The following is a 6332-nucleotide window of genomic DNA, read 5'->3' as shown; positions in this document are numbered from 1 at the left end:
CCGCAGACAGACTCCTGCAGGAGCAGCCAGCCAGAAACTCTCCTCCAGGAGACGCAGCAACAACAGAACTCTGGAGCAGGTGATATGTTCACAGCCCCGTGAACACGTGCCTTTAACGTTCCCATAACCCACAATTAAATCCGGCTCAAATCTAGAAGCCCAGCCAAAACTGCGTAAGCTGTTTGTGATGTCAAAGAAAACCTAATTAGATGCTCCTATGTGGATAAATTGGTGCATTCAAACATCCAATTAAGGGAGGGGGGGGAGACCTCCACCATTCACAGACTGATACTACACCAAGCTGCTTTAGCCTTGATAATTTAAAGAGCTAACACTATGCTAATTAGCAGAGTGATCCTTGATTAAAGTGTTATGGAGATCTCCGACTGCAGAGAAATGCAGCAGCGTGCCCATCAACGCGCCGTCTAGTTATTGTGTACAGGTGTTTATTGATCATTTAAAACTCCTAAGACCTGGAATAATTTAGATTTAGTTTAACACAATTTAGGTAATTTAAAGAATCAAATTATTACAACGATTTTGTTATGTTATCTTTAAAGGACTTTGGGTGCATCTTTTATCACAAAACCTACATTATAATACACTTTCTACTAAATGTAATTCATATTTGAAACAAGAAGAAGTAAATGTGTCTATTATCAAGCATATTCATTTATTCAACATTTTTATTTTGTGTATTTCTTAGGAGCCCAATTTAAATTAATCTACTAAAAAAACATCCTTATGCAGAACAGAAACATATCTTTAAACATCTATTTCCCAATATTTGAAAGATGTAATATGTTTTGTGTTACTTTAGTAGAAATTCCAGGAGGTTAACTCACATCAGGACTCTAATGAACTGCTTGCATGATGTTTGAAATACAGGCCCCAGTGTTATGTCCAGGTGAATAAGAAGCAGCACAAATAAGATTAGCTGAGGATATGTTCGAGTAAAACAATAAGGAGGAGAAGAATAAAGAAAGATTATAAACCAGATTGAAAACAGACTAGCTAAATAAGGAAGCAGAAGACATGTTGTAAAGGAGAGTGTAGGAGGAAAGAGAAGAAGAGGACACACACACACACACACACACACACACACACACACACACACACACACACACACACACACACACACACACACACACACACACACACACACACACACACACACACACACACACACACACACACACACACACACACACACACACACACACACACCTCGTCTTATCGCTCCACAAACATGCTTCTTTTTCAAAAGCCACAGAAACTCAGAAACAAACAAAACCAAAATTAAGAGCTTTCATTCACACTCGGCTTTGTGAACACTGAGTCAGTGTGGCTCTAATTATATTGGCTTCGGGCCATATTCCTCATCAGACTGACTGGAACATAGCGTGGTACATACTCTCATTCTGCACATGACAACACTGAGAGGTGGGCATGCAACATGGGGGGGGGGGGGATGGTGTAAACTAAGGAGTAATCACATCTGTTGAATGAGTTGGTATACAGGAGCAGAGATAAGACATCGCGCTGTGTTCATATTAATCTGCCTCTGTTTATATCTCGTGTTCCTACACAAGTAAAATCTAATTTGATCTCATGTGCACGAAGAAAGGCGGATGATTAAAGATGTGAAAGTTCACGCTCATGCTTGTCTTTTACACACTGAAGGGAACAGGATAAGAAGACAGACAGGAAGTAAACCCCTACAGGAAATGCAGAAGACTCCAGACACAGGAAGTAAACCCTAACAGGGACAGATAAGAAGACAGACAGGAAGTAAACCCCTACAGGAAATGCAGAAGACTCCAGACACAGGAAGTAAACACTAACGGGAACAGCAGAAGAACACAGACAGGAAGTAAACACTAACAGGAACATGGTATTGGTTGTGGCAGTTGGTTCATGGAAAATAAAATGTTAATGCACATTACCCCTTACATACATGAGAGATGAACGGTAAGCATGAATGTGCAGATATCCTCATTTCTGCTTTGCTCACTGTGTGGGGCCATACAATAATAGAATGCATGCCCCCACACACCGCGAGGATGTATTCCCTTTGACCTGAACATTCCCCCCCATGCTAAATAAATCACGATGAAGCTGCTCACTCGTTCTCCTTTTCATCTTTCCCTCCTGCCCATCCTTACATATGTCCTTGAGAAACTTTAGAAAAGAGAGCGAGAGGATCACAGCGGGAGGTGTGTGTGAAATCTTTGTTTCCATGGAGATGGCAGGCAACAGTAAGCCCGCTATCAGTTGTGAGGTATTGACTCTGTTCACTGGTGATATTTAACCTTCACAGATGAATAGGCCGTCATGCGTGCAGAGGAATTGATAAGCCGCCGCCACGTTCAGCGAATTACGATTGATGTATGTATCATTTGGAGACTGGCCCCACTGCAAATGACTCTCTCTGGACTCATCTGTCAGCATATTGAAGACTGGGATTGGCTTACTATTTGCGTGGGCGAAGAAAGAGTTTCTGCACGGTAAAATAAACACCATTATTTAAATTATTTTGCTGGTTTGAGGGAAAAAAACACAAGTGAGTGAGAGTATCTGCTGAGCTTTACAAAAGGAAGTGATGATTGTATAATGAATAATCCCAGAGCGGTTTTTATCCACTTCTGTGAGTCCTTCATTTAAATTGTCACCAACAAGTCAGCCAGACTGTTAAAGAGTGAGTTGCCATACAATTCAACTGCATTGTGATTTACACTGAGAGGGAACATACAGTATTTACAATTGTTAAAACCCTGACCAGTTTGGCTCACAAAAAAACTAAAGTCTCGCTCACTTTAAATGAACACCTTTATTAATACATAAAGAAAATGTTAACAATAACCACGGTACGTTGCAAAACCCAACAAGGTTGTTTTGTTGCCTTTCCGACCATTCTTGGAAGAAGAACTTGGTAAGTAAAAGTAGGAAAGTATACCTTAAAGTAAATACAGAACGGCCCATTTCAGAATCATATCTTTTAAATCATTTGATGATAATTACTGATGCATTAATGTGTTCTTCTCTTCAATGTTGCACTTGGTAAAGTTTGGGGTTCATTTATAAGCTGCTGGGTCGCTTGGCCCGTAATAAAACATCATGATTTATTTTGTATAGTAACTAACGCTGTAAAATGTAATGCCGTGAAAAGTACAATATTGCTTCCTGTTTGTAGTGCAGTACAATTATAAAGTAGCCTGAAATGGAAGTAAAGTACAATAAATATAGTTAGTTACTTTACACTGTTTGAAACTGGACTGTTATCTTGAAGATAAAAACTTGTAATCTTAATTGAGGATGCAGTTTAGTTTTATGGGAACACATTTTCTCAGTAAGAGACATTATTGCTACTTTATGTTATCATTTGTTTGTTTTTTGAAATCATATTGAGTGAAAGAGGGGATGATTCTTTCTCCAAAACCAGCTGTTGGCACAGAATAAATCCGGCAGCGTGTGAACACATCAGGCAGACACTTTCTCTCTGCCTGCTGCTGATTTGTCCCTTTGACTCCCAGCACCCACAGATCCATTTGAGTGTAAACGAGCTGTCCGGAGGCAGGAGACGCTCCACACAAAAGAAGAAAGGTGGCTGAATTGTGGGGTGAGCTCATGTTGAATGAAGCAGAGATTTTCTTTGTTGGGCTGAAAAATGTGTCCCTGGGAAACTCTCAGTCTGTCATGATCAGGCCAGAAAAGCTGCTCCACTCTTTGTGTGTAGAATAACTGCAGAGAGCTTCCTCTCCAGGATCATGTTACCCTGCTGTTGGCTCCGTTTAAAAATGCGATCATGTTGGACACAATCACACGGCACAATGAGGAGAAGAGCAGCTCCAGTTTTGTGTCACCGTCAGAGTTTGTTCACATTTTATTTTCCATTAACAACTTTTTCTTTTTGTTTGAATGCCATCAACTTGTCAGGGACTGTAGATGAAAATGTGCCTCTATGGATACATATGGCACATTGAAATGATAGATTTACAGAAAGTGCTCATGTTAATTAATGTGTATTGTCCCTTCTTAAATAAATAAATACAAACTGCCGGAGCCCATACTCTGTTCCTGTGAGTCTTTACTTCCTGTCAGTCTTTTACTTCCTGTTTGTCTCTGTCTGCTGTTCCCATGAGTGTTCAACTCCTGTCTGTCTTCTTATTTAGTTCTCTCTATTGTGTCTTCTTGATATATTCATATGAAAGGTATATAAATAAACTTGCCTTGCCAGACGACCACACAATATTTCAATAAATATACAATAACAAACATGTCTCATGACCTTCTGCACTACCCCACATTTCAAAAGCTGGCTTATAGCTCCCTGGTGGTGCAGTTGGTAGCAGGGAGGTGATGATCTACAGTTGCACTTTCATGTATTATTATTTATTAAAAGATTGCACTAATGCACTGCGTCTGTGAAACAGGACCTTGGTCAACCTTCCTCCCTCATAATCACACTGTGTGTCCACATCTCTTCAGCACATGAACTCACACATGCAACAGTTCAGAGGCAGAAATAAAAAGCTCTCTGTTGTACAAAGACTGACCCCTGGCAGATAAATTCATTATGCAGAAAGAAGCTGATGAACAGAGGCGGGTAAATGTTAAGTGAACAGCATGTGTGTTGCATATAAATGCTGTCCACTCGTAGCTTCTTCTTGTCCTAATTTTAAAGTTTCATTCAGGGCGCAGTGGGAGATGACTGGCAATAATTGTGGTGCATGATAATAACTCCTCAAGGTTGTTTCCATGTGTCCACTTTCTATCCTTTTACAGGATGTGGATTGGAACAAAATAAAAGAGAAAGTGATGCAAGTGAATGTAATAAGATGCAGTAAAGAGCAAATGGTCTTTATATTGATGCTTAGTATACTTAAAGTACGTGCAACACACACAATGACACAATGAAGTTGAAATCCAGTGAAGCAGCTAAGTGGCAGCAATTCATAAAATAACAAATAGAGAAGCAGCTGAATGAGAGCATGAGGGAGGCTGTTTACAATGGAGAATCAAAAAGGGAAAGACCTCGATGAACTCGCACGGCGGCACAGAGATACGAGTCAACAAATGGGAATGACAGCGCTGTCCTGAGCTGCAGGCCAGAGGAGGAAGAGGTTACACAAAGGGCACGCCGCTGTTTACTGTCTCAACAATCATCCTTAACATCATACCTGCACAGGGCACACACACTTCAGACACACACATCAGAGGGAAACGCAGCATTTAGAGGAGGAGGGGGAATAAGGACAGACAGAGTCTCTCTCCTTAATGGACGTCTCATTTGTCCTTCTCTACCAAGTTCCTCCCATATGAAAGGGGCAAATTAACCATGATTAGGGCGTAAACAATGAATAAATAAAGAGGTGAGGAAGGGGGTTAAAGTTACAAGAAAAATCTAACAATTACTTTACTGTAATCTCAGAGAATATTCAAGTGTTTCTCTTGTAAATACTTATCAAAGAATTACTGAGATTTTGAGGAGAAACAGGAACAAATTCCTAACATTTTATGAGTAAATTTCCTAATTTGATGTCTCATTTGTCCTTCCAACAAATTTGACAAAATAATTGTATACATTATTGCGAGTTTTCCTAACTGAGCCAGAATATCATTTTTCTATATCATTTTGAGCACTCTCTCAATTCCATTTTAAAAAACGTGTAAAAGTCATTTTCAGATTCATTTAATGTGATGCCATCTAAAACAAAAAATACAATAACTAAAATAGCTTCAGGCAATGTTGCTTTAGAGTAATTGAAAAGTGCATGTGTGCAGTACAGCCAGTAAATTGGATGTAATCACACCATTATAGTCTAGTGTCACATGTAGATGTGTAAGTTAAGTGTGTGTAGGAAGCGTTAATAATGCTCCCGATGTGCAGAGAGATAAAAGCTCCTCTTTATAAATCTGTAAAAACTTCTGGTGGATAAGCCATCAGCACACAGTTCATGTTTCTTTCAAAAATAAAGGTCACTACTGCCATTGTTGACTGACTTTATGAATGGGTATTTTACAAACAAGCGAAAGTAGTAGTTTAGTTACATGACACTAAAAGCAGCCTGGATCGTCCACGTTAATCCCTCATGAATGCACTAATGTTTCAGGTACTTTGCACCTTTCAAATAATCTTAAAACTAAAGTCTTACAATCCATTGAGAGATTTAAAGCTTAATATTCTGAGGTTTTATTAAGAGTTTCGTTTGTTTTATTCCTTGCTTTTTGTGTCGTTGTGTTCGTGTTCTCATGTCTCGCATGGAAAGACAATTTAATCTCAATGGGACTGCTGATTCAATAAAGATTCAATAAAGCTTCAATAAATAAAC

The sequence above is a fragment of the Notothenia coriiceps genome, unplaced genomic scaffold (genome assembly GCF_000735185.1).
Source record: "Notothenia coriiceps isolate Sejong01 unplaced genomic scaffold, NC01 NC01_scaffold00000661, whole genome shotgun sequence".
NCBI classification, from domain to species: domain Eukaryota; kingdom Metazoa; phylum Chordata; class Actinopteri; order Perciformes; family Nototheniidae; genus Notothenia; species Notothenia coriiceps.
This window is presented reverse-complemented; position numbering follows the sequence as displayed.